Genomic DNA, 11,394 nt, shown 5'->3' with positions numbered 1-11,394 from the left:
GAGAGAGAGAGAGAGAGAGAGAGAGAGAGAGAGAGAGAGAGAGAGAGAGAGATTCATTCTATAAATCGTTACCCTGACTAATACAGGGCTTGAGCTTACTTCTTTTACTGCCTTTTATTTGACCTACAGGGAAATAATTTGCCATGAGTGAGCTGAGGGAGCTATTGCCCTGACCCTGCTCACCTTGAGCTACTGCCAGATCCCTCCAGGATCCCTATTCTTATGGTACAACTATATTTTTTGATTCAATAATGGGATCCACCTGTGTCTCACAAGGCTCCTATACCCTTGATAGAGAGGCTCACTGTGTCTGCTATCTGCCATTCTGTCTTCCTGCAGCCTGCTCCCATGCCCTGACTGTGCCCACATCTGCATTTTATCTGCCTAGCTGTTGTGGAGTCTGCCGTTTCCTACCCGTTTACCCTCTTCCTTATCCATCTCCCTCATGACTCTGTCTACCTGTCTCCTTCTTGCCTTCATCTCTGACTCTCTGCCTAACTCTTCCTCTGCCTTCTTCCTCCTCCCCAGGACTTTTCTTCTTTGACTGCATGACTCAGCCTAAGCTTCGTAGTTCCAGCAAAAGCAAATTACCATAAACTCATTGGTTTTGAGTGATACAAATGTGTTCTTTTGAGTCCTGGTGACCAGGACTTTGAAGCAGGTTTCACCAAGACATAATGGTATCCCATCTCTGTGATCAGAACTCCACAGCATTACTTGGGGACCCTGTGAAGAGATATGGAGATGGTGGCTCTGTGTCCCTTGTTGCCAGGGTGATAGATTCCCAGGGCAAGGACTCCTAAAGCACCCCAGAACCTGGTGGGGTCCAGAAACCAGTTCAGGAAGCACCAGTCATCAGACTGGTAAGAACCCAGTTCCACAATGATTCATTTGGGTGGACCTGCTCCTAAGAGCAGAGGGGAGCTTACTGCAGCCTCAGGACTTGCATGGATGAAGCCTGAGACCAATCTGAAGTTCTACAGTGACTTAAGGCACTGGCAACAGGCTAAAAATGCGGTCTGATGCATGAGATGGATGGCGAGACAGTTTACAGAGAGGCCAATGATGCAAGTACTGATTCCTAAACCTGGCTTTTCTGGTGATCCTGGCATGGTCTCGGGGTAGCACTATGATGGTCCTAAGATCTGAGGAGCCTGTAACAGACAAGTGAAAGTTGAGCCCTTTCCCCTCCTCTCCTTATCATTATGCAAAAGTTATAACTGTTGGGGGGGGGGTCTTTGCCACTGCTAAACAAGTGGGTGAGGGATATATAACTTGCCATAGGAAAGAGGAAGATATAGTATCTTTAAGTTAAAAAGGCATACTACTGGTAACAGACCATACCTTTTGAAAGCTAGAGGCCTCTCCACTTCTGGCTGCTACTGTTGGTAATACAATTAAGGTTTTCTCAGAAGAGGGCTGGAGACAAACCAAAGAGACTCCAAAGGGCTCACAATCAAAAAGAGATTATGGTAAGTCATAATTAAATGCCTCCGTCTAACTTAGGGTTAGAATGACTCAGAAAGAGGATGTGGGCCTGTCTGCATACAAAATGTTGCACAGCCTCCTATACTTTAGCACATTCAAAGGCCTTTCCACCGTGGAATCTAAGAATCTGTTTCTCAAAAACGATGTCATGTCTCTCTTCTCCGCTTCTCCGCTTTGCTCTCTTAGGTTACAGGACTTTTTTTTTTTTTTTTTTTGGCTGAGTCTCCCTCACTTGAATTTCCAGGCCATCTTTTTGAGCTCAGGAATCACTAATAAAAATCTGGAAAGATGACAAGAAAACTGACCCAAGGGGCCCTTCCTGGTGCTGTCAATCAATGAAACTGAACGGGGAAAAGAGATGGAATCAATCATTGCATCACTAGTCATATAATTGGAATGCAACCGAAGCTGGGGAACATAGACACCCAAGCTGCAGGGAAACGTTTTGAAATTAAGACTAAGAACAAATTGTTTTGTATCTGTGTGTTATAAAAAGGAATACTGAGAAGTCTGGTAATTAATTAACTAAAGCAGCCTTTCTGCTCACTCTTCGGTTTGGTGCCAGTCTTGTCTCACCCCGTGGAAACTAAACAAAAACTCCCACCCCCACCCCTGTGAATCCCCTAAGTAGTCTTTAAAATTAATTCTAAAAAAAGAACCTGACAATGCCTCATTGCTTAAAGGTCAAAATGTTGATAGAATTTATTTTGCTCTTTTTTCCTAAGTATGCTGATAGAAACTGGATGTGGATAATTGAATACTTGGGTAAAATGACCTAAGTTTGCAATACATGCACTCAGTAAGAGTGATTGTTATGCCTGCATGGCAGGACAACCTCAGGCTCAAGCAGGACCCTTTTCCCTTGGATGAGATACTGATTCTACCACATTAAAATGCCTATTGGATTTATCATAGGATACAGATACCTGTGGTCATAACATATGCCAGAGTCCTTTGCTCTCATTCTTGCCTATACAGGAAGACCCATCAGAACTCCCTCCTTATCAATAGGGAAGATGAATTTTTCATGCCTTGCATGATGGGGGGGGTGCGTGCTCCTGCCCAGTGGGGGATGGTGGAGCCTATATGCAACAAGCTAACAGAAGCAATGGAGGAGTAAGTGGGTCTACACACAGTGTCCCCTTTACTTGACATTTGATGGTTATGTGAATAGAGAAATCCTTTGCCCAAGGTTGCCACCTAACTTATATGGGAACTGTTGGCCCAGCCCTTTATCCTGGTCTCCAGTTCTTCTCTTAGTAAAGCTAGTCTCAGGGCTAAGAAGTCAGTACCTAGATCCTTTGGGTTGATTCTATAAGGAGTACTCTGGGAAGTTCCATGCTGTAGGAATTCCTACAGCCAGTAGCCTTTAAGTTACCCACCCACTTGAGCGTGGCCTCCTATACTTTTTATGCTGATATAAAGAGCGTGTTCGGCCTCCTTTCCGGCTATGGGATTCAGTTGCTGTTCTCCATTCTAGCAGAGGATTGTGACTTGTGAGTCTACCCCTAAATAAATAACCCTCTATTATTCTCAATTCTGAGCTAGTGTGGGATTTCTTTTAAACGTCCTTCTTCAGTCCCAAATGAATTTAAGACTAAAAGCCTAATAGTTATGAAATTCAAATAGAGTATATTATATGGTTAACAGTAGAAAAAATGTAAAATAATCAAGAAATACTTATTAACTATACTGGGGATGCCTTTAAAGCAATACTTAGCTATCTGGATGCCACCAACCAGGTGACTTGAGAAGACAGAAATGTCCCTGGTAGAATGCTAGCTAGCAGAAAGGGAGATGTTTGTATCATGCTTGATGGAAGATATTACTCCCCATAATCCACTTCCCGATGAAACAACTATAAAGGCTCTTCAGAAGTTAGCTACTTTATCCAACCACCCTTGCACAAAGGTGTCTTGGCAATTAGAAACCAAGGAATACCACAAAGTCACACCACACAACAAACCTCACACAAGAGATTTATTGGGGAGAAAAACAGAATGTTGGCTGCCTCTGAATAAGAAGAGAGACAACTGAGGGTTGGGAAGAGGAGAGGGTTTATATAGGTTTTCTGGAACATGCTCAGTGAGCTAGCTGGCCTTGGTGACACAGATGAGGGAGAGCTGGTCCCAATGACATGAGCATGGAAGAGCTGGTTCCATCCCTTGACAATTGCCACAGTCAGGAGAGCTTGTTCCACCCCTCACCTGAGAAAAACAGAAAACCTGGCCCTGGTGGTGTCAGTGCAGGAGAGAGTACTGACCAACTCAGCTACCACCTAGGTCAAGTTCCAGGGCTTTGAGTTGGCCCACCCCCAATATCTACCTCATCCATGATGAGCTGGAGTGGGTGAAGGGACTGGTCCTGCAGAACCAAAGCTGCAGGACCTCCATGACACAGGGCAACAATTCAGTAGTGAGAGTACAGCAGAAGGAAAAGGCCTTGAACTAGACCAATGACTCATTGCAATAAACATTGCAATGAATTCATTTCAAGTAAAGATGCTTGAGCAAACACCATGACATACTGCAGCTTCCAAGACTAGAATTTTCTCCCTCCCTCCCTTCCTATTTTTCTTCTTTCTTTCTTTCTTTCTTTCTTTCTTTCTTTCTTTCTTTCTTTCTTTCTTTCTGTCTGTCTCTTTGTTTTTGTTTGTTTTGTTTTGTGGGGGAGGTTGCAAGAGCAGAGGGCAGATATGGAGGGACAGAGCAAAGAGTGGGATTGGGGTATATGATGCGAAATTCATAAAGAATAGCTCTTTCATTGGTTCCATGACTCACATAGACTCTCCTGGTGCCTAAGCTCCCTCTTGAGGCCTGAGTCATATTGGGACCATATCCTTCATTTCCACCAGAAACAGACTCTTCTTCCAGCTCACCAATTGCTCAGCATCCCATCTGCCCTCCAGTCAGTGTAAACACTTCCCTGAGTCTGAGCCTTTTTTGGTACACTTGGAGATGGAAGTGCCCCAGCCATGGTTTTTATGGCTATGGATGACCCTCCTTCATTAACCCCATCACCCCCACCCTCAAAACTACAATCCTGCAGCTTCTTTAGGCCCAATTGGGATATTGTAGCCCTTCCTTGGGATATTCCTTCCCCCTTTTCTGACTCACCCTGTGATCAGGGTTTTCTGTCCTGCCTGGTTCCCGCAATTGCTATGTCCCAAAGAAATCACACAGAGGTCTACATTAATCATAAACTGATTGGCCCATTAGCTCAGGCTTCTTATTAACTCTTATAACTTATATTAACCCATTATTCTTATCTATGTTAGCCGCATGGCTTGGCACCTTTTTCAGCAGGGCAATCACATCTTTCTTCCTCTGTGTCTGGGCAGGACTGCAGAGGAATGGGCTTTCCTCTTCCCAGAATTCTCCTGTTCTCATTGACCTGCCTCTACTTCCTGTCTGGTTGTCCCGCCTATACTTTCTGCCTGGCTACTGGCCAATCAGTGTTTATTTAGAACATAATTGACAGAATATAGACAACTGTCTGGCACCACGTCCCCTGAAAGCTGTCTGTAATACCACAGCTTCTCTATGCCTTCCCAGCTTTGGTAATACTATATGACCCCACTCCCTGTCTCTTTCCTGTGGATGAACCCTTGTTCCTGAGCTCTGCTTTTTGTTGCCTTATGGCAAGCCTTTAGCCTACTTGAAAGCCCTCGTACCAGAAGTCAAATCTTCTTGGGTAGTTAGCCTTGACCCCCATTGGGTGAGTTGACAACCCACTAAACAGCTTGCTCTTTGTTCAGTACTCCTGAAGTTCCTCAACTACAGGCTATTACAACACCTTGTCCTATCCATGGGAATTGTTATACCCATTACCCTCTTGTTCCCCCTTCGGATGCCTCTTAGACCTGGCACCAAACTAACACTATCTATCTCCCCACTATCTCTTGATACTCTTTTCTTCCTATTGGGCTTTCCCCTTGTCTTATTGTTTCTTGTTTTATCCTCTTTGACTGTTGTCTCTTGGAGGCCTGTAGATGGAGTCTGCTCATTCATTCCCAGATGCTCAAACATGAAATAATTACACAAAACTGTATTAAATTAAAACTTATCTGACCATGTTGGTGCCAATTTGTTGGGGGATGCCACTTATTCATTCCTGGCTGTGCAGAACCAAAATAATCACACAGAAACTATATTATTTGCAATACTGTTTGGCCAATACCTTAAGTGTATTCTAGCTAGCTCTTATATCCTAAACTAACACATTTCCATTAATCTGTGCATCACCACAAGGTCATGGCCTACTGGCAAAGTTTCAGCAGGCTCCAACAGAAGCATCTGTTTCCAGTGGCAGATACATGGCTACACGGCTTTTCTCTGACTCTGCCTACTATCTCTCTCTCTCTCTCTCTCTCTCTCTCTCTCTCTCTCTCTCTCTCTCTCTAAGGAGCATCTTCGATGCCCATCTTCCTCTTGAAGTAATTGGTGCTGTCAGGAGCAGATATGTCTTATTTTCATAAAAAGTGTAAGTTCTTAAAACATTTTAAATGTCATATTCTGTAGTCTTTGAAGATATGAAGAATGCCTATCCATATGAAATACATCTCTCTACATCTAGAAAATCTAACATGACTACAAGCTTGACTACTATAGATGACTATCTATTAACCTATATTTCTTAATTATACATTGCATTTTGAAATGAGCTGCACAAACACAATACCTTAATCAAGAGCAGAAATATATATATAACAAAGTTGACCTAAAATTTCTAGCAATAGGCAAGATCCATACCAATGCAAATCTCTATGGCATATTCCCCTTTAAATGTAAAGAAACATTTATAAACAATAATTTAGGGAATTTGGGCATTGTTGTCTAGTTATTTGAACAGAAAAGTGGAAATGGTGTAGGAAGTCCTTCTGTCTATGTGTTGCTTTTACTATTTAATGAATAAAGCTGTTTTGGCCAGTGGCTTAGCAGAATAAGACAAGGTGTGAATTCCAAGCAGATAGAGGAGTAAAGAAGGCAGAGTCAGGGAGACACCATGTAGCTGCCTGCAGGAGACAGATGCCCAGCCTCGTAGCAATACACAGGTTAACAAAAATGAGTTAATTTAAGGTATAAGAGTTAGCCCAGAAATACACTTAAGCTATTGGCCAAACAGTATTGCAATTAATATAGTTTCGGTGTGATTATTTTAAGTCTGGGCAGACGGGAAAAGAACAAGTGGCCTCCATCAACAGAGGCCTGTTCTTTTCTGAAGAGAAAATGGAGATGACTGGGCCTGCGGGAGAGGACAGGTGAGGTGAAGAGCTAGAAAGAGTGGAGGAAGGAGAAACTGTGATTAGGATGTGTTGTATGAGAGAAGAATCTTGACTGAACGTGCCACATTCAAAGGGCCTGAGCTTCACAGGATTGTAATAGAATGAATGAGAGCTTCAGCATTGCTTATCCCATCAAGCAGGGAATGTTTGAGTCAGTCTCTCTCGTTCTGACCTCCCAATCATCAATCTGTTGTGTATTCTCCCCACCCACCCGAAGAACGTTCAGTCTTGCCTAAGGCTATTAGTGACCTGAGCAATGTAAAGAGTTCGAGTATGATGAAACTCTTTCAGCAAAACTCCTTCTATAAAGCTGACCTCCGAAGATTACAGACCAACTATGCCTGCCAGACTGTTCATAAATACACTAATATTTTTCTCCTTCTTCTGTCCCATATCCTTTAACAAAATCAGCCCAGACAAAATAGATAAGACTCTTCATGTAGAACCAGTCTCTCTTGCTTTCCTGAGAGATTTAGGATATACTCACTTTGAATATTTTCCTAAAACAAGTATTGGTGGTGGGGGTGGTGCTAGGATGTCAGAAAGCCTGAGGTTGGTTACCCCTGGCATAAATCAAACAGTTTTGTTTGGAACATATTTCAACATCTCAAGCGAAGTCTAAACTGGCAATAGGTCAGAGGGGAGACAAGTGCTAGACATCAATCCTAAACCACTATATGCCCACATGCTTCCTGAACTAAATAGAGCTTGAGGTTAGAAGGCTAGGGGGCTGTTTTGGAGGTTACAGTGACTTCTATCCTTGTTTCCTAATCATTTTCAAGCTGCAGACAGAGTGATCAAGGCAAGGAAGGCTCAGCTGCAGGATGGAGGATTACTGGAGAAACTTGGAGGAAAGAGGTGCTTGGATTTTTCTGAACATCCTTCTATTTCTGGAGTGAGTGGGTGGGGCTGAGGCCCAAGACTCTGCACAGGAGTAAAGGGAGGGACACAGACTGCTCATGTCATGAAAAATTGTGTGGTGAGATGAACAGTTTCATTTCAGGGGTTGTGACACCACAGTCAGCATCTCCTGGGTCTTCAATGCTTTGGCCACACATTATGACCACTATGAGACACAAGGAGAAGTTCCAGAATCTTCCTGAGTGTGGAGCCCCATCACATTGTGTGAGAGCCCAAAAAGAAGAGAATCCTGACTTTGGATAGACTCTCTGGTTCTGTCGGGCTCAGCTTGTTTTTCAGGCTGACCTTCATTCCAGAGACCACTTGGACCAGTTATCCTACACCATCATGTGCATCAGGGAAGCCCTGAGAATCTACCCACCTGCCAAGCTGTGGGCAGAGAGGTTGACACCCCTGTCACCTTTCCTGATGGGTGTTCCTGCCATCTTTCCTGATGGGTGTTCCTGTTACCTTTCCTTATGGGTGTTCCTGTCACCTTTCCTGATGGATGTTCTTGTCAGCTTTCCTGATGAGTTCTCCTGTTACCTTTCCTGAAGGGTGTTCCTGTCGCCTCTCCTGATTGGTGTTCCTGTCACTTTTCCTGATAGGTGTTCTTTCACCTTTCCTAATGAATGTTCCTGTCACCTTTCCTGATGAGTGTTCCTGCCACCTGTCCTGATGGATATTATTGTCACCTTTGCTGATGGGTATTCCCATCACGTTTGTTGATGGGTGTTCCTGTCACCTTTCCTGATGGGTGTTCCCGTCACTTTTCCAGAGAGTGCTTCTGTCACCTTTCCTGGTGGGCATTCCTTGCCTAAGTTGAGCCCCAAATCTCGATGCCTGTAGATAAAAGATAATAAGAAGTCTTTTTGGATTCCCTGAGAGTGGAGGACAGACAGAATATCTAGATAGATGCTATAGACATGTGGTTCTTTTCTGAAGACATGCCAACTGAATTCATCAGGAAGTTCTGTGCCATAAATCAAAGGCGTTTTGCTCTGAGGTATCTTTTGGCTGACGTTAGAGACCAACTGATGACCAGAACTGAGCCCCTTCCTAGGATGAGATCCTTCACCTACCATTGGACCTGTTCCCTGCCTTGCCATGTGCTGACTGTATGGATACAGACATGTCACTCATCATCTCTAACATTCTGGTGCCTTTTCTGAATAATGAATCCAAGTGCCTCTCTAAAGGTTGGTTCTGGGCACCTAGGGAAGTAGTTTTTATCCTCCGAGACTAGTAGAAGGCATTAAAGAGGTGTGAGTAGTAGTCACTCAAGAGACTTTGCAGTGGCTCTCCAGTAACTTCCTGCTCCTCATTGCTTGGAGGAGCTATGCCACTGTTGAGGAAACTGTTTCCTATGTTTGGAATACTGCCAGTGACTCAGTTGCCTTTCTGTTCCCTGAAAGCCAAGATGCAGTCAACACAGCATCTGTCTGCGTGCCACCATGCTCCCTGCCATGATAATAATGGACTGAATGCTGAAACTGTAAGCAAGCCACCCCAATTAAGTATTTTCCTTATAAGAGTTTTCATGGTTGTGGTGTCTTTCACAGCAATAGAAACCCTAACTAAGACTGGAGGAATCTCAAATGACTGAGAGCATCCTTAACCATCAGGGGAATGCAAATCAAAACTACTTTGAGATTCCATCTTACACCTTCAGAATGGCTAAGATCAATAATACAAGTGACAGCTCCTATGGTCAAGGATGTAGAAAAGGGGGAACACTCTTTTATTGCTGATGGGAGTGCAAACTTGTACAACCAGTATGGAACTCAATATGGCAGTTCCTCAGAAAACTGGTAATCAATACACCTCAAGATCCAGCTATTCTACTCTTGGCCATATACCCAAAGGATGCTCCATCCTATTACAAGGACACTTGTTCGGCTATGTTCATTGAGACTTCATGAATAAAAGTCAGAAATTGAAAACAACCTAGATGTTCCTTAACTGAGGACTGGATAAAAAAATTATGAGCCATTTACACAATGGAATATTAGCTACTAAAAAATGACATCATAAAATTTGCAGACAAATGGACAGAACTAGAAAAATATCACCCTGAGTGAGGTAACACAGATCGAGAAAGACAAATGTGTGTATTCACTCATACGTGGGTAGTAGCTATTAAGTTATTGATAATCAAGCTACAATCCATAGACCCAGAGAGGTTAGATAAAGAGGTTAGATAAGAGGGAAGTGTAGATCTCCTTGGGAAGGGGAAATAGAGTAGATTTAGTGGGTGGATGGGGACAGGAGGGGACAGGAGTGGGAGGGATCAGGTGTTGGTATGGGGAAAGATAGAATGAAAGAGTACAAGGAGAGACAACTGGAATTGGGGGCATTTGAGGGGTTGTGTGGAAACCTAATGCAGTGGAAACTTCCTGGAATCTAAGAGGGTGACCCTAGTGAGGACTTGTAGCGGCAGAAGATAGAGTCTGAACTGGCCATCTTTTGTAGCCAGGCAAGGCTTTTAGTAGTGGGACTGGGTTACATTCAGTTGAATTGTTAATCAAGGTCCCACTGAGATCCCTGAACACCCCAGGCTGATGCTAGGACAAAAAGTCTCTTCTGAAAACTGACAGTGGGGCCCCATTGCCAAAGACAACTTCCGCATAGTTCATCGAACGTAGACAGGTCGAGTTGGTGTGACCTTAGAGACTTCTTTCACCACTACATTCCAGTCTCTTTGGCACAAGAAGGTGTTCTGCATGCTATGGAAAGAGAAACCTGGGTACCAACCCAGCCACAAAACCTTCCACCTACAATCTTGTCTTGCCTGCAAGATATGCTGGGGCAATGGTGGCCCAGACTTGTGAGAGTGAACAACCAATGTGTGGTTTAACTTGAGGTCCAGGCCACAAGAGGGAGCCCGTGCTCTCCCGATACTGCCTGGATGGCCAGGAAACAGAGACTGGATAGCCCAACCTGCAGTAGAATCAAAGAGAACTGGGGGGGGAGGCGGAATCAATGAAATGATTCCTAATGATTTTCTGCTGTACTGTAGATCAGTACCTTGTCTTGTCAGAGAGGCGTCCTCCAGCAGCAGATGGGAGCAGGTACAAAGACCAGACATTATCCAGAGGGGAGATCTACTTTGGAGGTCACCGTCAGGTCCCTCTCTTGGAGATAGGGGAACCCTGTGGAAGAGAGAAATGGGACTGTAGGAGTCAGAGGGAGTGGAGAACACCAAGAGATCATGGCCCACCAAATCCAACAAGCAGGGCTCACGAGGACTCCCAAGGACTGAGACAGCAAGCCCAGGGCCTGCACGGGTCTGCACGAGGCCCTTTGCATGTTATAGCTGTTAGTCTGGTGGTTTTGTGAGACTCCTAACAGTGGGGGTGGGGGTTTCTTCAGTCTTCTCTTTTCTTTTTTGACTCTTTTCCTCCTATTGGGTTACCTTATCTAGCCTCAATATGAGGGCTTTTACCTTGTCTTATCGTATCTTGTTTTGTCCTGTTTGATTGTTGCCTCTTGGAGGCCTGCTCTTTTCTAAAGAAGAAACTGAGGGAAATGGATCTGGGGGAGAGGAGAGATGGGGGTGATTAAAAGGAGTGGAGGGAGGGGAAACTGTGGTTGGCATGTATTGTCATTTAATTTTTTTTAAAAAAAGAACAGTCTTACAGGTACTAATAGCTTCTGTAAAATAAAAAAAAAATTGGATAAGAACCATAAAATACTATAACAGGAAAAATTGTAAAAATAAA

The 11,394-nt window shown here is 43.9% G+C and overlaps 1 protein-coding gene across 1 annotated transcript in view; it reads left to right on the top strand.

The window, feature by feature from the left end:
- LOC101979864 (cytochrome P450 4X1) overlaps positions 1-11,394 on the top strand; it is a 42,445-nt gene that overhangs the window by 1,760 nt on the left and 29,291 nt on the right. The window contains exon 2 of the mRNA XM_013348483.2: positions 7,555-7,630. The gene's annotated coding sequence lies outside the window, so the exon portion shown is untranslated. The remainder of the gene's footprint in view (positions 1-7,554; positions 7,631-11,394) is intronic.

This window comes from Microtus ochrogaster, chromosome 10 (genome assembly GCF_000317375.1).
Source record: "Microtus ochrogaster isolate Prairie Vole_2 chromosome 10, MicOch1.0, whole genome shotgun sequence".
Classification (NCBI taxonomy): domain Eukaryota; kingdom Metazoa; phylum Chordata; class Mammalia; order Rodentia; family Cricetidae; genus Microtus; species Microtus ochrogaster.
This window is presented reverse-complemented; position numbering and strand designations above follow the sequence as displayed.